Below are 27,085 nucleotides of genomic sequence, written 5' to 3'. Positions count from 1 at the left end.
TGGTTAACATAATTTGTTTCCTCTTCTGTAAAGTCAAAATACTAGTAACTTTATGAGACTGTTTTAAGAACTAAATCAAAAAATGTTTAGAAAGCATATAATATATTAAATACAACTGATCAGAAAGCATATTATTTGTATAACAGCTTATCTCCTCAACCCCGTATTTTCTAATTAGCCCTTTCCAGCTCAGGTCGAACTTCTTTAACTTGGCATCACTATTCTAGAAAGCCTCATACTCTTTCGATTTCTAGGTTCCAAAGAGATGAGGTCATTCTGTCAACCCAACTGATAAAGGATATTTCTTCTTCTGGGTCCTACTTCCCGAAAAGATAAGGTCTGCTACATTATTTGGTAGGTAATGGATCTTTTCTCCAGCTTTAGCCATAATTTACCAATTCTAACCTCTCAAGAGCTGACCCCTCAGACTGCACTTTCCCCTTTCTCTTTTCGTGGCTACTTCCTCACAGTTTTCATTCACGTCTTCTCCCTTGGGGTAGCAAGCTCTGGTCTTTTTAATCCTGTATTTAGTTTCCATGTCTGTCTTTGGCATATCACAAAAATCAAGCTAAGATAAAACTCACAGCAAGGAGGAGAATGCTTGTACAATAAATATTTCTTGAATGACCAAGATTATTTTTTACTGTCATAAAAAGTGAAAAGGGTGCTGAAAATATACTACTAAGAGTTTATTAATTCCACACTTAAAACCAGGGAAAGAGTAACTAGAATTAGACTAATCATTTTAAACCATTTGGTTTGAATCAAATTGTTTTCTTACTCATCTTGTTGAGTAAACAATATTTTACGCTTGGAACAACAGTGTCATCTGGATCCGGTAAATAATATCCTGGTCACTATGTTTGTTTTTATTTGTTTTATATTCTAGTCACTTGTTTGAAGGTTTCTGGGCTCAAATACAAATACTGATATAATTTGGGAGAAGAATTTCATCCAATTATCTTCTACCTACTGGAACATTCTAGGTAAAAAAGAAAAGTCCAGAATATGTCACGCATAACAGTTATTTTGAGCAGAAGGCATTTGAGTTCTTGAAATCTCTTATCTGTGTAAGAGCAGAGCCTCCCCAAAGAACTCAAAGAACCCAACTGCCAGAAGTCAACCAAAGAACATTCTTATCAACAGAGATCACGAGAAGTCACCACACCACATCTACACAGACATTGTCACAAAAACTACCATATCTCCCATGTTACCTGTCTCCTGCCAAACCTGTATGCAGGTCAAAAAGCAACAGAACTGGACATAGAACAAATGATTGGTTCAAAATTGGGGAAGGAGTACAACAACACTGCATACTGTCACCCTGCTTTTTTCACTTCTATGCAGAGTACAGCATTCGAAATGCCGGGCTGGATGAGGCACAAGCTGGAATCAAGATTGCCAGGAGAAATATGAACAACTTCAGATAAGGAGATGATACCACTTTAATGGCAGAAAGTGAATAGGAATTAAAGAGCCTTTTGATGAGGGTGAAGAGAAGAGTGAAAACGCTGGCTTAACATTCAACATTCAGAAAACTAAGATCATGGCATCCGATCTCATGACTTCATGGCAGATAGAAGGGGAAATGGAGAAGGAAATGGCAACCCATTCCAGTATTCTTGCCTGGAGAATCCCAGGGACAGGGGAGCCTCGTGGGCTGCTATCGATGGGGCCGCACAGAGTCGGACATGACAGAAGCGACTTAGCAGCAGCAGAAGCAGCAGCAGCAGAAGGGGAAAAAGTGGAAGCAGTAACAGATTTTATTTTCTTAGGCTCCAAAATCACTGCTGACAGTAACAACAGCCATGAAATTCAAAGATGCTTGCTCCTTAGAAGAAAAGCTATGACAAACCTAGACAACATATTAAAAAACAGGTATCACTTTGCCGACAAAGGTCCGTATAGTCAAAGCTATGGTCTTTCCAATAGTCATGTATGGATATAAGAGTTGGACCATAAAGGTTGAGCACCCGAAAACTGCTTTCTAACTGTGGTGTTGGAGAAGACTCTTGAGTGTCCCTTGGACTACAAGGAGATCACACCAGTCAATCCTAAAGGAAATCAGTCCTGAATATTCATTGGAAGGACTGATGCTGAAGCTCAAGCTGCATCCAATACTTTGGCCACCTGATGCAAAGAGCCATCTCACTGGAAAAGACCTTGATGCTGGGTAAGACTGAAGGCAAAAGGAGAAGGGGGCGGCAGAGGATGAGATGGTTAGATGGCATCACTGACTCAATGGACATGAATGTGAACAAACTCTGGAACATGGTGGAGGTCAGAGGAGCCTGGCATGCTACAGTCCATGGGGTCGCAAAGAGTAGGACACCACCACCAACTCCCGTGATATTTCTCAGGGCCCATTTACCTTTCCCAAAACTCATCTGTTTTCCAATATAGGCCCTTTCTCCCTCTCCCTTCTCTTAAGAAGTCTCTAGTTTTCCTGCAAATGCCCTTCTCCCCTTCCCTTTCCTCCATTAAGATGGTATATAAGCCCTAAATCCTAACTTCTCCCAGAGTCACAGTCTCTGTGAACTCCTGTACACACATTAATAAAAACACATGATTGAATTTTGTTTTTTTCCTTAACTGTCCTTTGTCAGTTGAATTCAAAGGCACCCCAACAACTGAACCTAAGAGTATAGAGCAATTCTTTCTCCTTGACAACCTGATAATCCAATATTTCACTGCAAATACACAATTGTAAATCTCTAATAGCCCCTGCTATTAAGTATAAGCATTATTTATGGTTATATCAGCAGAAGTATAGGCTTCTCTGGTGGCTCAGACTTGTGATGCTGGAGACCTGGGTCGGGACGATCCCCTAGAGAGGGGTATGGCAACCCACTCCAGTATTCTTGCCTGGAGAATCCCATGGATGGAGGAGCCTGGCGGGCTACAGTCTACAGGGTCATAAAGAGTCAGACATGACTGAGTGACTAAGCACAGCACAGCAGAAGTATATTTGGAAGCTACAAGCAAGGTGCTTACTGCCCTGGATACCCCTGCCCACCAGGCCCATGCTGGAGTTTGGAAATGAGATTGGCATGAGACGCAGCAGAGATGTGTCAATGCCCAGAAGAGACTTCTAAGTGCTTCCATGAGGTCAATCTGGACCTAACCGGACTGAAGATGTAAACAGAAGGGGTCAGTGAGAAGGGCAGTTGGTCAACATTGAAAGGATATAAGAAAGGCACCCAGGACCCAGTCTGGGGGTGATTCCTGCAGCCCTGGGCTAGCGCCACTCCACTGGAATGGTGCTGCCTCCACAGCTCAGAGAGTAGTCTCCTAACTTCCTCTGCCGAAGGACTGTCCTTAAAATCCCTCACAAGCTTCTGTTCCGATGGAGCAGGCACTTAACAAGCAAACACTTAGAGAAGGAAGGAAGGAAGAAGGCTCCCGCAAGCAAGCTTCTGAGTGTAATGTGGCTTCCTTGTAACTTCCTGTGGGAAGAAAATGTGCTGACAAGTAGTCTCTTCCTCCCGACAGTTACTACATCTTCTTACACATTAACAAATGACTTCAGGCCGGTGCAAGGTTCAGTTACCAGAAACCAATTTCTCTGGGTTTCAAGCAATTTATGGACCAGTCGTGAGCACTAGACACTCAGAGATCTGACATAGTATGAAGGAGCAGCCCCTAGTCCACAAAACTCCACCTGTCCATCCTCCATCCAGGACGCTTACCAATTATGCAACTTCCCCTGGTAGCCTCTCCCCCCCGGCCATTCTTTCATTCAACAGCTATTTACTAAGTGTCTACAAGAGTCTTCCCTGATAGCTCAGTTGGTAAACAATCTGTCTGCAATGCAGGAGATCCCGGTTTGATTCCTGGGATGGGAAGATCCACTGCAGAAGGGATAGGCTACCCACTCCAGTATTCTTGGGCTTCCCTTGTGGCTCCGCTGGTAAAGAATCCACCCACAATGTGGGGGACCTGGGTTCGATCCCTGGGTTGGGAAGACCCCCTGGAGAAGGGAACAGCTACCCACTCCAGTATTCTGGCCTGGAGAGTTCCATGGACTGTACAGTCCATGGGCTCGCAAAGAGCTGGACACGACTGAGCGACTTTCACACACGAGTCAAACACTAACCTGGATGAAGGCCTGTGAAACAGACAAAGCTGGGTTCTTGACCTTCTGTAGACCAGAGTTCTGCTGGACTGGACATGCAACAGGGAAGTTTAACACAGCGGGATAGAATCTGTAAGAGAAGCAGATCCTGGGGGGTGGGGCCCTGAAACTGAGAGAGAACAGCTTTGTGGATGGGAAGTGGTCTAGGTAGAGGGTAAGCAGGGGCAAATTCCTGGAAGTAAGAGCACTTAGGAACTGAAAGTTATTTACTGAAGCTGGAGTTTAGGAAGCTGGGGTAACGATAGGGCAAATTGGAAGCCTCAAGGACTTTTATAAGTCAAACATTTTATCTGAAGGCAATGGGGAAGTACTGACTTACGTTAGCCAAGAGAGACACCAGAAGTGGTTTCCTTCTTAAAAATATCATACAGGCTCCAGTAAGAACAAAGGAAGGAGCAGGAGAAAGACAGAAGGCAAGGTGTGCCTTTAATTTCCTAGGCAGCTGGCCTAATATCTTACGTTGCATTCATAATTCCTTCCCCATTTTCACTATCCATTTGACTCACAACATGTTTTCAAGGTCATTTCATTTTTTTATTATGAGATGGATTAGAAGATCTATTTTAACCTAAATATAATTTCATTTTATGGCAATGTCTCTTGTCTATCACAGAGGAAATGCTTCTCTTGATAAATACACTTTGGTTCTTAGGCTAAATGCCCTCTGTAATTTTTCTAAGAATTTTTATTGTTTATTTTTTATTTTTAATCTCTAGCCCTGCCCTGAGATTTCCTAAACTCAGTGCCCGATTGAGGGAGGATTTGCCCAGAAGGGATAATCCCCACAGAGAGGAAGGTACGTTTAACTGCCCGAGGTCCCCACCTGCAGTTCCTCAAAGATGCAAATTGCCCGCCGGAGGAAACAGAACACCCACACCAGCCTGAGCTGCACCTTCGGGCTCCCTAGGAGGTAGAAGCCCATCAAGAGAAAGCGAGACCTATTTTATTCTCAAAAGCAAAAGCACAGAGGCAGAGCCTCAAGGAGGCTCTAGTTTACCATTTCAATGGAAGTCAAGATTATGGACTAGAGCCAAATTAAGTCACTTTTGTAATTTCATACAGATTTTCCTAGGCTTGTTTCCAGTCAGTTCCCCGGCAGGGATTAGCTGTAAAGCTTATTTAGAAAACAAAAGGCTTGTGCAGAGCAGGACGGCCTGAGAGCAATTCCCACCCACACTGGGCCTGGGGAGAGGGGTCTCCCAGGAAAGAGTGAAAGTGGGGGCAGGCTGGCCAGGAAACAAGGGGGGGGCGCATGTGGAGCAGGTCCCGAGGGACGCTGGAAATGTTTTCTACAGTCACCTATGACAGTTCACATCTGAGCACTGGCAGTGTCCTTTAGAGCTGGTAGAGGGTGAACAAGGACCTGTAATATAGCAGAGAACCATATTCAACAACTTGTAATAATCTATAATGAAAAGAATCTGAAAAAGAATACATATATATGTATATATAACGGAATCATTTTCCTGAACACCTGAAACACAACGTTGTAAATTAACTATACTTCAATAATAATAATAACAAAAACATAAAGGCTTCTCTGGTGGCTCAGTGGTTAAAGAATCTGCCTGCCAATGTAAGAGACACAGCTTCAATCCCTAGTCCAGGAAGATTTCACCTGCCTTAGGTTCAGTTCAGTTGCTCAGTCATGTCAGACTCTTTGGGACCCCGTGGACTGCAGCATGCCAGGCTTCCCTGTCCATCACCAACTCCCGGAGCTTGCTCAAACTCATGTCCATTGAGCTGGTGATGCCATCCAACCATCTCACCCTCTGTTGTGCCCTTCTCCTTTTGCCTTCAATCTTTCCCAGCATCAAGGTCTTTTCCAATAAGTCGGTTCTTCTCATCAGGTGGCCAAATAATTGAAGTTTCAGCTTCAGCATCAGTCCTTCCGATGAATATTCAGGACTGATTTCCTTTAGGATTGACTGGTTTGATCTTGCAGTCCAAGGGACTCAAGAGTCTCCTCCAACACCACAGTTCAAAAGCAGAAGTTCTTCGGTGCTCAGCTTTCTTCATAGTCCAACACTTACATCCATACATGATTACTAGAAAAACCATAGCTTTGACTAGACAGACCTTCATTGGCAAAGTAATGTCTCTGCTTTTTAATATGCTGTCTAGGTCATAGCTTTTCTTCCAAGGAGCAAGCATCTTTTAATTTAATGGCTGCAGTCACCATCTGCAGTGATTTTGGAGCCCCCCAAAATAGTCTCTCACTGTTTCCATTGTTTCCCCATCTATCTGCCATGAAGTGATGGGACCAGATGCTATGATCTTAGTTTTCTAAGACTATGCCTTGGAGCAACTAAATCCCTGAGCCACAACTACTGAGCCCATGCGCGGCAACTACTGAAGCCCGGGGGTCCTAGAGCCCATGCTCTGCAACAAGAGAAGCCACTGTAATAAGAAGCCAGTGCTCGGCGACTATGAGTAGCGCCCGCTTGCCACAACTAGAGAAAGCCCACACAGCAACGAAGATCCAGCACAGCCAAAACTAAGTAAATAAAATTATTAAGAAGAAAAAAAAAAGTGTTGGTAGAGGGTAAAGGAGCTGTGGAAAAGGGCTATGAAGGAGGAGTGAGTGTAAGGACTTCTCAGCACCTAGACCACTGGGTATCAGAAAGCCTTACTAGCCTTGAAACCAGTGGATTATTGTAAGAACAGCTACAACTTACTGAGCACAGTAAGAGTGCTTAGCATAAGGAGTGCTTGCTATATGCTGGGTCCTGTTTAAGATTCTTCACATATGCACACGTATATATTGATATATAATACAACACACACATCTTACTCATTTAATCCTCAAGTAGTCATATCAGGTTGGCTCTATTATTCTATTTTATAGTTGAGGAAATAATCTCAGAGAGGGTATACGTAGCAAGATGTCATTCACAGGTGAGTCCTTTGGAAACTCTACTAAGATTCTACTAACTCTTGGACTTCAGCTAGTCTAATACACCTGAATATTGAGGCAGTATTGAATATTCTTGCAGAGTGTCATAGACTCTGCAGCCCCAGTGGATTTGAATCCCAAGCTGTGCTTCTTTCTGGCTGTGTGACTTTGGCCAAATAACCACAAAGTGGCATGATAATAGTAGGTATGCTACTACCCATCTAAGAGTAGTTACGAGGATTCTTCTAGCTAATACCTGCAAAGTCCTTAGAACAATGTCTGAAACACAGTACATGCTCAATAAAAGTTAGCCACTACTAAGGGTCCACGTTAGATCACAAAGAGCAAATCAGAGTGCAAAGGACTATCCTGGTAGCAGCGAGAACTGAAAGCTAACAACCTTAATAACAAAAGGGAAGTGTAAAATCATAAATAACCAACTATAAACATAGAAATGTATTTGATGGGAGAAGAGCATAATAAAAAACATGTGGGCATGACACATGGTCCTTCAGTCCTGCACATTCATAACCAGGTGAGGGAGAAGGAATGAACTTGAGATAATATCTATAAAATTTCAAATCATCATCAAATTGATGAATGAGGACACCATTCACATCTCTTCTATTGGTTAGCTTCATTAGAATCCTGAAGAAAAAGTACAAGTGTCAGTTACTCAGTCATTTCCAACTCTGCAGCCCCATGGACCATAGCCCACCAGGCTCCTCTGTCCATGGAATTCTTCAGGCAAGAATACTGGAGTGGGTTGCCATTCCCTTCTCCAGGCAACTTCCACACCCAGGGATCAAACCCAGCTCTTCTGCACTGCAGATGGATTCTTTACCTTCCATATGCGCCACCTATTGGATAACTTTATTAGAATCCTAGGATTTAACACATAAGTGTAGAAAAATGTTGATTGACCTTAGTCTTGCCAAATGTAAATTTTACAAAATTAAAATAAATTTGTATCATTCAAATTTTATGACATTTATTCAGAGCAGAATTGGATTTAATAAAAGTAGAACCTATTATTCAATATTAAAGTTTGAATCTTGAGAATAAAGATGTAAACATAATCCCAATGGAATGAATTAGCTAGTTGATTTTCTTAGTTGTTATTCTTAATATCTGCTTTTTGGCCAATTTATATAGACATTTATTTCATAGTAAATTCAAATGCATATGCAACAAACAGACCCTCTATGATAGATTATGTGGGGTGGGAATTTACAAAATGAGTTAGGACAGTGCTGAGTGCTGGAGCGGCTACTCCTTGCTGGGGACAGGTGTTGTCTGAAAGGAAGAAGCCTCAATGCCAAACCCGGCACCATGAGGGTGGTTCTAAGGAAGACTGTCAGGCCTCTCCCTTGCCATGTCTCTGACTCTGATAAGGGGCCTTGCATTTTGTTCTGCCAGACCCCAAGCACCAAGTCTGGTAAATGATTCTTCAATGTTGGGAGTAAAAGGGCTCAATCTTCATCAATAGTTCAAGAGCTAGAAGACAGGATCAATACACTCTCCTCATAAACCAGATTATAAAGATTGGCATCACTCTCACTCTGGGTGTTTATTTCCCTGTGGTTAGCTCCTAACAAATAGAATCCAGCTTGAGTCAGGCTCAGCGTGGATCTGATTCATAGCCAGTGATGGGTCAACAGCCATGGAGGGGAAACGGTGCCTCCTAGAGGCCACTATGTTGGTGGCAGGAGTAATTTGTAAGAGACCTAAAGAGGTACATTGTGGGGACACAATGACGACATTATGGTCCTGCTGATCTCTCTCCACTGGGATCTTCTTCAAGTATAAAATCTGAAAGCTTGCGGCTCATTTTTACTTCAAAAGTGTATTTTTTTTCCCCCACAAAATCATCTATCAGAAACGTTGCTAACCTGTTAATCATGATTCTTTTCAATTCCATCAACTCACCTTCAACTGCAAATTGGTGCTAAAATCAGAGTAGTTGTGTCCCCCTAACAAATAGGGTGTTTGAGAGGTGATTAGATCATAGTGCCCTCAAACTGGAGGCCTAAGAAACCTCCCTTGTCACTTCTGCCTTGTGAGGACACAGCAAAAAGACAAAAGTTTATGAACCGGGAAGTGGATCCTCACCAGACATGGAATCTACCAGTGCCTTGGTCTTGGGCTCCAGTCTTCAGAACTGGGAGAAATAAATTTCTCCAGTCTCTATGGTATTCTATTACAGTGGCTCAAATGCAGTAAGACCCTTGGGTAATAACAAACCAGCTCTAATGATGCTTGGCTTCAATTTTATGAGAGGATATAAGAAAAGTTACAAGTTAAATAAGCAGGGTGACAATATACAGCCTTGATGTACTCCTTTTCCTATTTGGAACCAGTCTGTTGTTCCATGTCCAGTTCTAACTGTTGCTTGCTGACCTGCATACAGGTTTCTCAAAAGGCAGGTCAGGTGGTCTGGTATTCCCATCTCTTTCAGAATTTTCCACAGTTTATTGTGATCCACACAGTTGAAGGCTCTGGCGTAGTCAATAAAGCAGAAATAGATGTTTTTCTGGAACTCTCTTGCTTTTTCGATGATCCAGCGGATATTGGCAATTTGATCTCTGGTTCCTCTGCCTTTTCTAAAACCAGCTTGAACATCTGGAAGTTCTCGGTTCACGTATTGCTGAAGCCTGGCTTGGAGACTTTTGAGCATTACTTTACTAGCGTGTGCGATGAGTGCAATTGTGTGGTAGTTTGAGCATTCTTTGGCATTGCCTTTCTTAAGGATTGGAATGAAAACTGACCTTTTCCAGTCCTGTGGCCACTGCTGAGTTTTCCAAATTTGCTGGCATATTGAGTGCAGCACTTTCACAGCATCATCTTTCAGGATTTGAAATAGCTCAACGGGAATTCCATCACATCCACTAGCTTTGTTCATAGTGATGCTTTCTAAGGCCCGCTTGACTTCACATTCCAGGATGTCTGGCTCTAGGTGAGTGATCACACCATTGTGATTATCTGGGTCGTGAAGATCTTTTTTGTACAGTTCTTCTGTGTATTCTTGCCACCTCTTCTTAATATCTTCTGCTTCTGTTAGGTCCATACCATTTCTGTCCTTTATCAAACCCATCTTTGCCTAAAATGTTCCCTTGCTATCTCTAATCTTCTTGAAGAGATCTCTACTCTTTCCCATTCTATTGTTTTCCTCTATTTCTTTGCATTGATCACTGAGGAAGGCTTTCCCATCTCTCCTGGCTATTCTTTGGAACTCTGCATTCAAATGGGAATATCTTTCCTTTTCTCCTTTGCTCTTCGCTTCTCTTCTTCTCACAGCTATTTGTAAGGCCGCCTCAGACAACCATTTTGACTTTTTTGCATTTCTTTTCCATGGGGATGTTCTTAATCCCTGTCTCCTGTACAATGTCATGAACCTCCGTCCATAGTTCATCAGGCTCTCTGTCTATCAGATCTAGTCCCTTAAATCTATTTCTCACTTCCACTGTATAGTCATAAGGGATTTGATTTAGGTCATACCTGAATGGTCTAGTGGTTTTCCCTACTTTCTTCAATTTCAGTCTGAATTTGGCAATAAGGAGTTCATGATCTGAGCCACAGTCAGCTCCTGGTCTTGTTTTTGCTGACTGTATAGAGCTTCTCCATCTTTGGCTGAAAAGAATATAATCAGTCTGATTTCGGTGTTGACCATCTGGTGATGTCCATGTGGAGAGTCTTCTCTTGTGTTGTTGGAAGAGGGTGTTTGCTATGACCAGTGTGTTCTCTTGGCAAAACTCTATTAGCCTTTGCCCTGCTTCATTCCGTACTCCAAGGCCAAATTTGCCTGTTACTCCAGGTGTTTCTTGACTTCCTACTTTTGCATTCCAGTCCCCTATAATGAAAAGGACATCTTTTTTGGGTGTTAGTTCTAAAAGGTCTTGTAGGTCTTCATAGAACTGTTCAACTTCAGCTTCTTCAGCATTACTGGCTGGGGCATAGGCTTGGATTACTCGATGGGCATGAGTTTGACTCAACTCTGGGAGTTGGTGATGGACAGGGAGGCCTGGCGTGCTGCAATTAATGGGGTCACAATGAGTCGGACACGACTGAGCGACTGAACTGAACTGATAAGTTGGCTACTTCAGTGTAATGAGGAAAAAAAAGCTTACTGAACATACCACCACATACCAGGTACGGAGCACTAGACTGTTATTGAACATCAACAACAATTTATAACATATAAAAGCCAAAGTGTAGGGTGTTTGGACTATTTCTTAAGTTGGTAGATGACTCAATATGAGAAACCAAGAGAGCAGCGCCTTCTTGCCTACATAAGTTCTGGCAAGATCACCGCTTTGCTTCAGACTGGAAATAACTGGGAAGCACTGTTACAGGGTGACCTCTGTAACCCACTGGTGAGAGTTCCCCTTCTCACAAAGTATCTACTTCTCCAAAGAGGGAAAGCTTACTTAGGGGAAGTACCCGGGTTAAGCTATGGCAGGGATCAGGAGCAGTCAGTGACACGCCCAGGGAGAGATGTGGAAAACCAGGAAAGGGCACAAACTCTGCCTTCTGAAAAATTTCAGCTCGAATCCCAGTAGTTGAGCTCTGTGACCTCTGCAAGTTACTTAACCTCTCTCTTTCAACAGTTAGTTTCCTTTTGCATAAAGGAGATGAAAGTAAGGAGGTTGAGACCTTTAGGAGACAATATATGTAAATTGCTTAGCACAAGAACTTGCTGGTAGTAACTACTGGAGTGGGTAGCCTAATCCCTTCTCCAAGGAATCTTCCTGACCCAGGAATCGAACCGGGGTTTCCTGCATTACAGGCAGATTCTTTATCAAATGAGCTATCAGGGAAGCCCAGTAACTGCTGTTGTTAGGAACTAATACCAACTCCCACTATACTCAGGTAAAACCTAACAGCCTAAAGGGTCTTCACAACAGGATCGTCTGTCTTGCCACCCCCCGCCCCCTCCCACTACACTGTAAGCCAAGATAAAAGAGAACATAGATAATGATAACCAGGGAGTTGAGCTGTGAGGTTACACTGAATATGGGCTGGGGTCCAGGCAATCTCCAAAGCTACTTGCAAGCTTGGCAGCAGACAGGCAGTGAGTCGGCAGAGAAAACAGGAGAACAGAACAGACTCACTGAAAAAAGCACAGAGACCATGAGGCTATAAACCTTGACACAGACAGAAACACACACATCTCTACCACACACACACTGCCTGCCTGTCGACTCTTCGGTTCTCATGAGGCCAGCCTGGACTTCCTAAAGATTTCTTTGAAGATTCCCCTCTCTCCTTACAAGAGACCCTTCTTGAGTTCCTTTGCAAGATTCAGGATGGACTCCAGACTCTCAGAGAACTTCTTCACAACCTTAAGTGATGCAATCTCAATATAACAGGAATAGAAGCACCATCATGGCTGAGGAGAAAAGTGAACTAGAGAGAGGATGGAGGATTTGGAGACAGATGTACGTATGAACCTCAGTATCTACATGTTTTAAATCTTGTAATTTTCAGAGGTCTCTGACAGTTAACGAACTGTCATTTTAAAATGTTGAGGCAAAAAGGAACGCATTTGAGTCAGTTCTAATGAGGTGGAGGAACCTAGAGTCTATTACACAGAGTGAAGTAAGTCAGAAATAGAAAGATAAATATCATATACTAACGCATATATAGGGAATCTAGAAAGATGGTACCGATGAATCTATTTTTGCAGGGCAGCAATGGAGAAACAGACATAGGGAACAGATTTATGGACACGGGGGAGAGGGGAGGAGAGGGGGAGATATATGGAGAGAGTAGCATGGAAACTTACCTCACCAGATGTAAAATAGATAGCCAGTGGGAATTTGCTATATGACTCAGGGAACTCAAACAGGGGCTCTGTAACAACCTAGAGGAGTGGGTGGGGAGGGAGGTTCAGGAGGGAGGGGACATGTGTGTACCTATGGCTGATCCATGCTGATGTTTGACAGAAAACCACAATATTCTGTAAAGCAATTATCCTTCAATTAAAAAGTAAATAAATTTTTTAAAAATGTTGAGGAAGAGGCAAGCTACTGAATGAGGAGAGGACCTCCATTTCACCCCAGTGGGACTGTTACTGATTCTTACTCTTTCTCAGAAAAGGTATTCACTCATTCTTTTATTCATATCTCAACCATTTCATTAGAGAGATTACACTTTCTAGGAGTATTTGACAATGTGAGGATTTAAGAAGGTCACGGGTATATACCTCAGAAATGTCCTGGTCCTAAGACATTTTCTTTAAAAAGAAAAACTTGGCTAGGGAGGGAAGGAGGAAGGGGGAGGTATCTAAACCTGGGAAGACTTCCGCATCTTTCCCCAAGACACACTCATATATGTTAAGAATGAAGTTTATTCCTGGAATTCTACCATTGTTCTCTACCACCGTTCTCTTTTTATCCCCCCATTGTCCTTTTTTTCCTCTGTCTTGCCCTTCTTAAATTGCCTCTTGATACAGGACCCTCCTACTGCTTACGCTGAAACCCACTTAGGTCTCCCCTTCTCAGATAGTACCTAATGGTCCTCTCTTCAATTAACATGTTCATTCTTACAAAGCATGGTTTTCATTTAGCTCCTGAAGTATACGACAGAATTAACTCATACTAACATATGAAGGGCAGTTAAGTGTGATGATGATGTACTTTTTCCACCAATATTTGCATTTTAAAAGAAGATGTTTGTGGATCCAAAAGGCTAAGTCCTTCATGGCGTACTTTTATGCATTATAAACAAGTGTTGGGCAGATATTTTCTCATCCAAGGGTCTTTCTGGGACCTTTTAAATCACACTGTCTACCCCCACTAGAACATGTTTCACAAAGATGGACATTTTTATCTGTTTTAATCATTGCTGAATCTCCGATGCCTACAGCAGGAAATGGCATACTCATTGCTCAATTAATGTTTGTGGAATGAATGCCAAGATTTAAATCTAAGCCTGTCTGACTTCAAACTGTAATGTTCTTTCTACTGTATGAAGCTCTCTTTCTTATAATTAGTCTCTTCACCTGCCTGCTAAGGCGCTTCAGTTGTGTCTGACTTGCTGTGACCCCAAGGACCCCACTTGGCTCTTCTGTCCACGGGATTCTCCAGGCAAGAATACTGGAGTGGGTTGCCATTTCCTTCTTCAATCTCTTCACCTACCTTACAGTAAAAGAGAAAGAAGTAAAGAAAGAATGGAAGAGAGGGAGGAAAAGAGATGGTACCAAGACGGATAAAATGAAATAGGCTCAGGCATCAGCTGCAAATGGCGACCCCTTGGGTCTCTCCTCCAAAGCAAACTAACAGTTTTGTCTGGGGCTCCTGATGTTTCCCTTCTGAAAATGTTTCTACTTGATATCTTTTTTAATCTTGCTATTATTTGTGATTATTTGGGGGGGGGCAGGAAAGGCATGTTTGTTTAAAGAAAAATGTATCCAGTAGAAATTATGGAGCAGTTGAAAGAAAAACACACGACCCATATCCTTCCACCAAAAAACAAACACTCTGAATTCACATCCTACATTTCTTTTTTTTTTTCCCTACATTTCTTTCTAGGTTTCTTCCTATGCATACATTTTAAATATTTACTCAATTTTATTTGCTTATCTTTTTTTTTTTTTTTTTTTGGCCATGTCATACAGCTTGCAGGATCAGCTTGCTGGATCTTAATTCCCTGACCAGGGATCAAACCTGTGCCCCATGAAGTGGAAGTGTAGAATCCTAACCACTGGGCCACAAGGGAATTCCCCATATATTTTATTTTATTTTATTTTTTTCCCCATATATTTTAAACTTAGCTGTTAGCCTCCCTGGTAGCTCAGATGGTAAAGAATCAGCCTGTAATGAGGGAGACCCAGGTTTGATCCCTGGGTTGGGAAGATCCCCCTGGGTTGAGAAGGAAATGGCAACACACTCCAGTATTCTTGCCTGGAGAATTCCATGGACAGAGGAGCCTGGTGGGCTAGAGTCCAAGCGGTCACAAAGAGTTGGACACAACTGAGCAACTAACACTCTCAGTTTTCATATACAATTTTGTGTATCCTGATTTGTCATTTTTCTACCATCATATTTTATTTCTGTCATGTACTGATATTATTCTCCTCCATGATGTTCAGTGTAAAATTCTAAGTTAAATAAAGTGAGGTTTTCTGCTGCCAGTTGGTATTAAAATTTCATGTTCTTTCATACTGATTCTGTGACAAGGGAATTTTAAAATTCCAATTCTTATTGTTGGCAGGAGACAAAAGAGTTTTACAATTCTTTCTGTTAAATATTTTAAAAACTACAAAGAATCAATAAAACATGTGGTTGTATTTATTTATAATGCTGAGCAAACACACTTATTCTCTAACCATTTTTCCCTCCCAAGTCTTTCCAGATTATGATTCCTGGAAGAATAAATAGCCATTGCCCCAAAAGAGAACAACTTCCTGGGACTACACAAAAAGGAACATGCCCAAGTATAAAGAAATTAAGTCAGGTTTTTATTTATTTAACATACACATAATGTTATCTTCATCTAGTGAATAGCACCATTCCATAACAGTTGTATAGACTAATATACAGTTTTGTATGTTAAAATACTGTAGAGGTAGTTTTAGTCATATAGCTGAGAAGATTTAGGAGACTACAGAATGTTTAAAACCAGCAAAAGGAAACCATGGTGTAGGAACCAGACTAGGGTTTGTAGACCTGTTCTGTTATTTACTAGCCATGTGACCACAAGTGATCACAAGAACAAACAAAGATCTGTTCCCATAGGCTGGGGAGGGATATCTTAAAGTATCGACCATGTTCCAGGTTCCTTGGTAGATGTTTTACAAAGACCATTTAATTTAATCCTTATGACTCTATGTTTCCAATGCAGGGGGCTCTGGTTTGATCTCTGGCCAGGGGACTAAGAACTAAGATTCCACACGCCCATGGTGCTGCCAAAATTTAAAAACAAAAAAGAAAAGTTAATCCTTATAAATGATGCTATTGGGTTGGCAAGTTGTAGTAAGCTTTTATTCTCCCCTCTTTACTAAGAGAACCCCAATTTTCCTGGGGAAAGCAATATGCTTATACCAATATATATATATATAATAATGCATTTCCCAGGCTCTCTTGGGATCCAATTAAGGTTGGATGCGGTTCTTAAGGGGCTTCCCTGGTGGCGCTAGTGGTAAAGAACCCATCTGCCAATGCAGGAGAAGCAAAAGACATACATTTGATCCCTGGCTTGGGAAGATCCTCTGGAGAAGGGCACGGCAACCCACTCCAGTATTCTTGCCTGGGAAATCCTGTGGACAGACAGGCCTAGTGGGCTACAGCCCATAGTGTTGCAAAGAGTCAGACATGACTGAACCAACTTCGCATGCACGAGGACACGGTTCTTAGCAAAACAGGTAGAGGTTGACAGATGGAGCTTCCAGGAAAGGTTTTATGCAAACAGCAGACTGTGTGTGCTCAGTCGTGTCCCGCTCATTTCCTCCTCCAGGGGATCTTCCCAACCCAGGGATCAAACCCTTATCTACTGCATCTCCTGCATTGGCAGCAGGATTCTTTACCATTAGTGCCACCTGGGAAGCCCCTAAGCAACAGACTGGCAACTACTATTGAGTCAGGCAACAATTATCAACGGATCCTAAAACCGGAGGGTAAAAGTTTGAGGAGGAACAGGATATTTAGTAATATTAAAGCACATTCCTCAAATGTGTAATATCATTTGTAATATCAAAGGGAAAAATAGTTAAATGTACAGTAGAGAGGCAGACAACACCTTAAACAAAGGATCAAAATTAATATTGTTAATAGTGGGGCAAGTATATGTTATGTTTCTCCTGAGATGATGCACTATGAGAAGAGTATGTCTGGGATATTCCTAGCAAAGATGCCAAAGATGCACCATCTGAACTTAATCGGGAAGGTCTGACAAACTCCAGTTGAGCAGCGTGCTGCAAAGTAACTGATCTAATCTGTATACTCTTCCAAATATCAAATCACAAAAGACAAAGACAGAGAACCATTCCAGATTAAAGGTGACTATAGACACATAACATCTAAATACAATGTGTGATCCTGGTCTGGATATTGGCCCAGAAAGGAAAATAATTGGGACTCCTGGCAAAATTTGAATAAGGTCTGTAGATTAGATAATTGCATTGATATCAGTGTTAATTTCCTGGATTTGATAACTGCAATGTGTTATTTAAGAAAACATTTTTGTTGTTAGGAATTAGGTACTAAAATAAAGGGACATCATGCTTAAAAATTCTTTCCAAGATGGTTTAGGGGGAAATGCATAATTTAAAGAGAAAAAAATGATAAAGTAATTGTGATAAAAATGTTAACATTTGAGGAATCTGGGTGAAAATATTTAGGAATTCTTTGTACAATTTTTACAACCTTTTCTCAATTCTAAAATTAATTCAGAATAAAAGTTACATGAGTAAAAAAGTAGAAGATGGATAGATAACTTGTCCATAGATAACTATTGATCTTGACCTTTCTCCTTCTTTCTTTCCAGATAAGGATAAAATCACAACCAGCTTTTAACAAAAAAGACAACACTTCGAGCCAAGCATGGCTTAGTAGAAAGGTACCAGCTTAGACCCCAGACAATTTGTTTTAAGGCATTCTTTGGTTTTCTTTTGCAAGGCAGTAGGGAATCAAAACCAAGACAGCAAAGTTAAGTCTAATTTGCCCAAGACTACACCATTCCAAAGAGGTAGGACCCAATTCTGTTTAGGTTTGCAAACAAAACATTCCTTTCTACTCTATACCATGCTGAAGCCCAGGCTTCACTCTCTGTGAAAATACAAATTAGAATTTCAGCACTCCAGAAGGAACCTACAGCGGGAAAGAAGCTATAGCAGGGCCTGGCAGAGAGGACAGACACTCCAATGTTTGCTGAATCAGTAGCTCAGGAAACCAAGCACATCTGTTTTCAGGATTCTGCTATACTGAGCTATTTTTAAGTACTGAAGAAAAAAAAACACTGTATTTATGTGGGTGTAATACTCTAGCTGCAGATATTAGTCAGCAGTTTCATTCAGTTTCTTGGATCTCTTTCTCTACTCTCTCCCCTTTCTCTTCTGTGACTGTTATCTCTTTCACAGAAGCTCCACTAATCCCCTCTAAGCCCCTTCCTTATCAATTAGCTCTTGCAATTCCATCTCCCACCCCACCCCACCCTCAAAAAGGGAGGGGCTGAGTATGAATTAGAGGAGAAAAGTCCTACAAATAAAGAGGCTCATTCTGCCAGGGAGGTCAGGAGTTAACCCACTAGAAGGACCATCCTTCCTAAATTTGGCAAGGAAAAATAAAAAACAAGGAGCCCGAGTCTCTGGCCAGAGCCGAGTAGCTACCTACAGACCAAGATTCCAAAAGCCCCAAACAGAAAGGAGTCGAATTCAGGCCTAACCAGCCCATCAGGTATGCAGGATACAGCAGAATTTAGAATCACTCATTCTATTAAAATGAAATGGGTTAAATTTGTAGTTTCATTGATATGTTTTCAATGGTTATGAATTTTGTTTTTAAAAAAACAAAGATCTTAGTATTTACTATACCATGAAATAAGTACCCAAATACAAGTACAGTCATTTTGCTTCCCAGGTGCCAGTAAAGAACCCACCTGCCAATGCAGGAGATATAAGAGACTGCAGTTCGATCCTTGAGTTGAGAAGATCCCCTGGAGGAGGGCAACCCACTCCAGTATCATTGCCTGGAGAATCGCATGGACAGAGGAGCCTGGCAGGCTCCATGAGGTCACAAAGAGTTGGACACAGCTGAAGCTACCTAGCATGCACACACATAGAAACTTGAACCACATCTATACAGCAGCGCCTGCACAAGAAGACTGGTTGCTATTTAGGAGTCATCATGCACACACCTGGGAGAGAGGGAGCAGTTTAAGGACTTGGGTCTGGGTCATCTTGGGTCTTACCAACTGTGGCCCTGCCCTGGAAAGGCCATGTGTGTGTTGGGATATTAGGTATCCTTAATATCTCCCTACCTAGAGGTAGGGAGACGGTTCATGCGTGTGTGCATGCTAAGTCAACTCTTTTCGACCCTATGAACTGTAGCCCGCCAGGTCCCTCTGCCCATGGAATTCTCCAAGAAGAATACTGGAGTGGGTTGCCATGCCCTCCTCCAGCAGAGGTTCCCAATTGGGTTCCCAATCCAGGGATTGAACCCACGTCTCTTACATCTCCTGCATAGGCAGGTGGGTTCTTTACCACTAGCGCCTCCTGGAAAGCCCAAGGAGAAGGTAGTGGGAGAATGAGCTGGAGCTTTTCTATTTCTTTATATTACCCCTGACTAGTGTGGTATTTGAGATCCTGGGCAAGGCAGCATCATGAACAGTCGAGCCAGAGGGAAGGCTTCTGTCCTCGGTCTCTCTGTGCTCATAATCTTTTATCCTCTATTCCTCTGCCTGTGGACTCTTGAGCTACTGGTAGACAATTATGTCCACAGCCAACTCCCTCTTTCCTCAAACTGTATGCCAGTTATGGACCCTCCATCTAATATCTGCAACTTATTGAGCTTACCCCAATTACTCATGTAGTGTGTTGGTTGCGTATAGTCAACATCATTAAAGAATTGGAACTGGGGAGAGAGGAGACCTTGGAGGTCTGGGCTGGCTTTGAGATGCTCTGGTCCAAGTCAGTTACCACCCTTCAGGCCCTGGAGGCCCAATCTACATTGACAGAGTCCCCTGCTCTTGTACTCACCTGACCACAGACTCAGGCAGATGAGACAGTCAGCTGCAAGCGCCTGGTCATGGATTGCTAATGAACATGGCAATGACTTCACGAGAAGCTGTCTTAAACTTCCAGGAAGTCTTGGCATCACCCAGTAATTTGAACTTCAAAAGACTTAGTTTAGCTGTGGAATGGGGCAGTAAACTCTTCAAGCCCATTCTGGCTATTCAGGACTTGCCTGTTTAGCTAGCTGCAGGGAGCGGGGGACACAGTGGGTGTGGAGAGATGACAGTCAGATTCTCTACAGGAGATAAGAGTGCCTGGGCCTGGAGCTGATAAATTTATCCCTCAATAAACACTCTTATAGGACTTCCCTGGTGATCCAGCAATTAAGAATCAGCCTGCCAAGGCAAGGGACATGGGTTTGATCCCTGGTCTGGGAAGATCCCACATGCTGTGGAGAAACTAGGCCTTCGTGACACAACTACCCAGCTCACTAAAGCCCGAGAGCCACAACTATTGGGCCTGCGTCCTAGAGCCTGTGCTCCAAAACAAGAGAAGCCACCGCACTGAAAAGCCCACACACAACTAGAGTAGCTCTCCACTTGCAGCAATGAAGATGCAGAGCAGTCAAAAATAAATTAATTAATTAACTCAAAAATTTCAGTCCTACAAAAAGTCCTTTGGAACTGAAAATGGGATTTCCTAATTTAAGTGTTTTATTAAGTAAGCACTTCTCTTATATTTTCCGAAGAATGGAAACACACCTGGACTGTACTCTTGTAAAAAGTGGGTATGGATATAGCTTTGCTTGCAGATATAAATACAAAGCAATGTAAAATTACTTTTAGTAAGTAATGCAACATGATCTTTTGAACATTTTGTAGAGCAACAGTACTTATGCTAGCTAGTGCTAATGGCACTGCAGGAAAAAAAAAAAAAACTGGCAAGCAGTCAAGTCCATCAGGGATGCAGCAAGCATCTATTGTTTTTCCTATCCTGATAAACTTTCTGCTGGCACAGTAGTCCAGCTTCCCTTGGAAGAAAGTCCCTATTTCCCCGTTCTTATACCATATGCCCACTGCTTGTTTTACAGGTGGGCATGTAAACCAAGGCCAGTCAGAGCATCTCACACACTGGACTATAGGAACTCACCCAACACAAAGGTACATGCCCCAGTAAGGTCCAGTGAGTGATAAGAGGACTTTTGCTAGGATTCTAAGGAGAAAGGTAAGGAGTCTTCCTCTATAAACTTGGTCCTGGGAGGTTACAGGGCTGCAGGGACTCTCAGCAAACTTGCCCTTGCACAGAGTCAGAGAAAGAAACCAATATAAAGAGCAGAGTCCAGATAAAATAATTAAAGTCCAGATCCTTGAGAGATTATCTGGATGTTCCCCAGAGCAAGTCATGTCTGAAGTAATGGACTTTTCTGTAACATGAGCCAATAGTTTGAAGTGAGTACTGTTATAGGGTAATATCTTTAAATGTTCAGTTGTTAAGAAATTGATGATATTCACCAAAGAAACCTAGGTCTCCACTCTGACCTTCGTTGAGTATTTACTGTTTCATGCACTAAAGTACTAAGCACATTAAAGCTATTATGTAATAAAATTCTAACAACAACCACATGAGGAGGATATTACTATCCTTCTCAAAACAGGTAGAGCAGGAATTTGCATCCTGGACTCTAGAGCATGTGAAACTACTTGACTATTCAGGTCCTTGCCTTGATCACATTTCACACCTCTTAAGAGAGGTGGCTACCTAACATTTTAGCCTCTTTTCTTCCAAATGACACAGGAAGTATAAACAAATGAAATCCATCAAGTGGAGTAGGATGGGGCCCCAGAACCCTCTTTCTTGCACCCCCTCTTCCAAGGAATTCCCAGGGCTTCAAAAATTATTTTAAAAGCATTTCACAGAACACAGTAAGAAAGGATAAGAATACTTCTTGTATGGAACAATTTCTAAGAATTATTAAACAGGAGACTGTAAGGTGCAGAAGAGTTTGTACAATGTGCTACATTTATTTGTGTTATTAAAAGAGAGTACATATACATATATGTGTATCTGGAAGGATAAACAAGAATTGTTTATATTTGCCTGGGTGGCCAAGGAATAGTAGGGAAACTTTTTGCTAAGCACACTTTTGTCACTTATATTTTAACCACATGAATGTATTACCTGTCTTAAAGAAGGAGAAGGAGACAACCATGATGACAATAATTGCATTAGTGTAATGAATTTCAAGCCAAAGTGAGCTTGCCACTGGGAGGTTGAACTGGTTCTCCCAAATGGCCTCCTATCTGATCCCCCAAATTTAACTCCTTTCTTCGACATTTATCTTTACGTATGACTAAGTGTTAATTACTAAATTGATTGCTGAAAGCAAACAAAATATTAATAAACTAAATTTAGTAAATCAAATTATCTGAGGAAAATTTTCTCAGACTCTGTTGAGGAAGTCTGGGTACCATGCAATGTAGCAGCACTGCAGAATTCCTGCTTCCATGCATACAAGCTGAAGGTGGGGATTGCCTCATTTGAGGAGTTCATTCATCCCTTAAAGAGCTAGTAGGTGCTGACCATGTGTCATATACTGGGCTTAAGCACTGAAGACAGAACCTGAAAGTGTTAGTCGCTCAGTCGTATCTTGACTCTTTGTGACCCCATGGATGTACCCTGCCAGATTCCTCTGTCCCTGGAATTCTCCAGGCAAGAATACTGGAATGGGTTGCCATTCCCTTCTCTAGGGGATCTTCTCAACCCAGGGATCAAATCCAGGTCTCTTACATTGCAGGCGGATTCCTTACCATCTGAACCACCAGGGAGAGCTACTGAAGAGAAAGCAATTTACAAAAGGGCGCATTTAAAATCCCTACCTTTATGGGTTTACATTCAGGTGATAGTGGAGAAATATACAATAAACAAAATAAAGATGTAAAATAAATACTATATTCCACTAATCCTATGATGAACATTTCTTCACATTTTATGAAACCTAAAATTGGGATGCATTTTTTGATAGGTGGTATCTTACAGTCAAAGCTATGGTTTTTTTTCCAATAGTCAGGTATGGATGTGAGAGTTGGTCCATAAAGAAGGCTGAGCACCAAAGAACTGATGCTTTTGAACTGTGGTGCTGGAGAAGATTCTTTTTTTTTTTTTTTGGAGAAGATTCTTGAGAGTCCCTTGGACTACAAGATCAAACCAGTCAATCCTAAAGGAAATCAACCCTGAATATTCATTAGAAGAACTGTAGCTGAAGCTGAAGCTCCTGATGTGAAGAGCTGACTCATTGGTAAAGACCTTGGTGCTGGGAAAGATTGAAAGCAAAGTAGAAGGAGGTGGGATGAGATGGTTAGATAACATCACTGACTCAATGGACATGAATTTGGGCAAACTCTGGGAGACAGTGGAGGACAGAGGAGCTTGGCATGCCATGCTTTTAGACCATAAGGTCAAAAAGAATTGGACATGACTTAGCAAATGAATAACAGTAACAATCTTTTTTTTCTTTCTCTGAGGTACACTTGATGGCATCTTAGATCTGATGAAATATGGAAAAATAATATATATATATGGAAGAATAAAGTAAAACTGATAAGGACTACAGAGGAACATAAGCAGAGCAGAGGAAGAAGGAGTATGGGGAGATGGCAACTTAGAACAGTCAGGAGAGACCCAAGTAACATTTATGTGTGCATCCATGCCCAGTTGTGTCTGACTCTACGCGACCCCATAGACTGTAGACCACCAGGCTCCTCTGCCCATGGAATTCTCCAGGCAAGAATAATGGAGGGGTTGCCATTCCCTTCTCCAGGGGATGTTCCCTACCCAGGGAACAAGCCCAGGTCTCCTGCATTACAGGTAGATCTTTACCGCCTGAGCCACGAGGGAAGCCCAAGTAACATCTGAGCAGGCTTAAATAAGGTGAAGGGAGTGAGGCATTGCTCTATGTGGGTAGAGGAGCAGGCATCCAAACACAGCAAAGACAAGCACAAAGGCCATGAGGGGAAATCAAGTTTCAGAAACCTAAGGAAGCCAGTGTTGACGGATTGGAGGGAATAAAGCAGGAAGTGAGTGAGGTCAGGGAGACAACAGAGAGGCCAGATTACACAAGGACTTGTAGACCACCTCCCTACCTAGTGCATGATCATTGTCTTGAGTCTAGAGAGGTCAGACAGGATAATACATAAGAGCACGGCTTTGAAGTCTGATTACCAATTTATGTTCCAGCTCTGCCACTTTCTACCTGTATGACATCAGGTAAGTTACTCTCTGTCCCTGTTTTGTCACGGGAAAAATGGGGCTAATAACATTATTCACTTCATAAGGTTGGTGGGAGAATTAAGCAATTTATTTCTTGTAAAGTCCTTTGAACAGTCTAGCAAAGAAAGAGCACAAGTGTATTTGATACTGTTATTATTGATTGGTTCTGAATGTCAATTACTGCTTCATCATTATCGATTTATTTTGCTGTGTGTTGTTTGGTTAATGGGTAAAATTTAATGCAAAATTTTATCAACAATATTTTTGAACCCTGACTTTTCCAGTAACTAGTCTTTAAAAACCTATATGTGATTGAAACATTTTAAACACAAATTATCACCTCCACTCGTCCTCCGATGCAGGTATGGACAAAACTCTACCACGTTACCACCACCCTCAACCAATGTTGTGCAATGATATTTCATTCTTATTGCTGAGTTTGCTATAGAAAAGAAGAAAGGATGAGGAAAGTGGGCCACTGAAGAGAGCCACTAAGCTCAGGGACTGGCAGCAAGCAAATCTAAAAATGAATTTCAAATCAATGAGTTTTTGTTAGTTGTTCTGTTCTCAGAAAAATCACTTTCATTCACCCAAGTTAACATTCTGAAAACTGAAAGTCACTCAGTCGTGTCCGACTCTTTGCAACCCCACGGACTATACAGTCCTTGGAATTCTCCATGCCAGAGCATTGAAGTGGGTAGCCTTTCCCTTCTCCAAGGGATCTTCCCAACCCAGGGATCAAACCCAGGTCTCCCACATTGCAGGCAGATTCTTTACCAGTTGAGCCATGAATTATATGTATCTTAATGATTTGTGGCATTCTTCCATTGAATATTTAGATTTATAAAGGTGAGAAGTATAATGGCACAAATCGGGCAGTCACAACTTTTTCATGTTTTCTTTTTCTTTATTTAAGAAATGGTTCTTGAGCATCTGCTATACTCACTGAAATTTAAAACAAAGCAGGGCATTTTGGAAAGGTTGGTGCCTTAAAACGATTCTGCTAAACTGTGAAGGCGCTGCTTTTTATTACCAAATAATACATGTAATAGACACCCATGAGCCCCACTCCATCTCAGAGCTTTACCCCTCGAGGTGAGGAGAGGCTCAGGGAGGGGGTGAGATGTAAGGACTAGATGAAGTTCTTTGCAGATATTACTTGGTAATAAAAATGCTGAGCATTTATTGGTTACTTTTTTTAGGCTGCAAGGAAATGCCCTAGTGGAAAATGTCTAAAGCAAACTGTCAAGTGTCCAGTTTTAACACAGAGGACAATGCTTAGTGTACAATATTTTTGGCAGTATGATCCCCACTGTTCTTCAACTCACATAAGCTTAAAACCTTGGCACTTGGAAAGGGAACTGCACCATAGTCTTTGTGGTATGTGTTATCTGTGATCCCACCTTACAGATGAAAAAAAGGACCTTCCTCCTCATCATTATATTCGTATATCCTTTAATGTTTTCTTCATGTATCTATCAATATCACCTTTTATGGGAGAATGCTAAGCCACAGAGATATAAAAATGAAAAACACGGTCTGTCATTAACAGTCTGGCTCAGTGGGCATTTATTGAGAGCTTCCCACATATCAACAACTGCAAAGGAATAGCATATACACATGTATCTAGATTTCAGGAAGAGCTTTCTGAAGATACCAAAGTTAAATTTTAAGGAACTAGCAGGAGTTTCCTTGATGAAGTGGAGGGAGGGGAAGGACATATCCAGGCATATATCCAGAGTATGTGGGGGAGGCAGGAGCTGAAAAAACAGGCAAGAGCCAGAACATAACAGGCCTAAACATCAAGCTAAGGAGTTTGGATTTTATTTTGGGGTGAATGGGCAACAACCGGAGGATTTTCAGAAGAGGACTAACGTGGACAGATGTTTTGTCATTGTCAGGCTCACCCGGGAGTGGACTTGCATGACTGAAAGAAACCCAAGGCTTAAATGCTGACAAACTAGTTAGGAAGCTATTGCCCGTAATCTTGGTGAAAAATGAGGAGAACATAAACTATGTCAGAGGCAGAGAGCATGGAGAGCAGAGACCTATTTGAGAAGTAGTCTATAAATAGGCATGACAGGATTTGACTACTGGACCTGTGGGGGTGAAATCCAGAGTTTCAGATTCCTCCCAGCTTCCTCCTTCCAACTTAGGCAATTATTTGGCTAGTGGTACTAATGAGTGTGGCAGGGCACATGAACGAAGCATACTGATTGTTTTTTTTTTTTTTTTTTTAAAGGAAGGCTGGGGAGTCTGAGACCTGCGGGGCATCCAACGGGAGAGGTGTATGAATCAGTTATAACTAGACTCTGCGCTTTTACGTTCAAGACATTGACAAGACTACTCCATAGCATGTGTATCTGGCACTCTCATTTCGAAAGAAACAAGGCATACGGATTTGAAAAACGAATATTTTTCATGCTAACCGCTCCCCTCCACACACACGCTGAAAATGTAGGAGTTTAGTGTTAATAACAAAACATCATGTTCCCTGCTGCCAAACTGACACTGCAGATCAACGTATTTTCTCTGGTAAGCCAAATGCAGGGTTGGCTTGGTTTCCTCCTCACACCCCTAGAAAATAGCGGTGTACCTGGTGTTTAGATCCAGGAATTCCTTTTGGCAGGTTGGAAGAGCAAAAGCTGAGAAATGCGCCCTCCCGTGGCAATGGAATGAGGGGGCTCAAGTACCCTTTTTTCCATCAAACAAAGCCCTGTAAAGAAATGCAATTTGTGGGGATGAGAAGGCCACAAAGCTCGTTCTGGTATACCGCAAAACCAAATGAACCCTCTCAGAGGCCGGGACCCCTTACCTGTCACGTCGGCCGAAGGAAAATTTCACTTTCGACTCAACAAAATACGACCCCAGACTTGACAGCTTGCAGTAAGTCCCGCCCGGCAACAATTAAACACCTTGCAAGCCAAAATGCGTACACAATCCTTAAGGTCCCCTGCCGGCAGGGCCGGGCTCGGACCACGTGGGTGGTTGGGGCCAGCAGGAGGCACCAGCCGAAGGCGGGAGTGGGAGGCGTGTTCTTACGGGGGAGGGCGGAGCCTGCGCAGTGGGCGGGGCTTGGGAGGACCCGGGCTACCAGCCTCCTCTCGCCTACTTT

At 42.2% G+C, this 27,085-nt stretch overlaps 1 long non-coding RNA gene across 4 annotated transcripts; it reads right to left on the bottom strand.

The window, feature by feature from the left end:
- Positions 1 to 4,008: 4,008 nt before the first annotated feature.
- Positions 4,009 to 27,071, bottom strand: LOC122696446. 4 transcript variants are annotated; one of them, XR_006341760.1, is made up of 4 exons: positions 26,786 to 27,071; positions 26,567 to 26,686; positions 5,438 to 5,501; positions 4,032 to 4,247 (listed from the first exon to the last, which is right to left on the bottom strand). It is a non-coding gene; the product is annotated as an uncharacterized LOC122696446 (long non-coding RNA). The 4 variants fall into 4 exon arrangements; XR_006341761.1 differs by having other exon boundaries at positions 4,036 to 4,208; XR_006341758.1 differs by having other exon boundaries at positions 4,009 to 5,501.
- Between the last annotated feature and the right edge of the window lie 14 nt (positions 27,072 to 27,085).

This window comes from Cervus elaphus, chromosome 6, assembly GCF_910594005.1.
Source record: "Cervus elaphus chromosome 6, mCerEla1.1, whole genome shotgun sequence".
NCBI classification, from domain to species: Eukaryota; Metazoa; Chordata; class Mammalia; order Artiodactyla; family Cervidae; genus Cervus; species Cervus elaphus.
The sequence above is the reverse complement of the archived record's forward strand: the minus strand, read 5'-3'. Positions and strand labels throughout refer to the sequence as shown.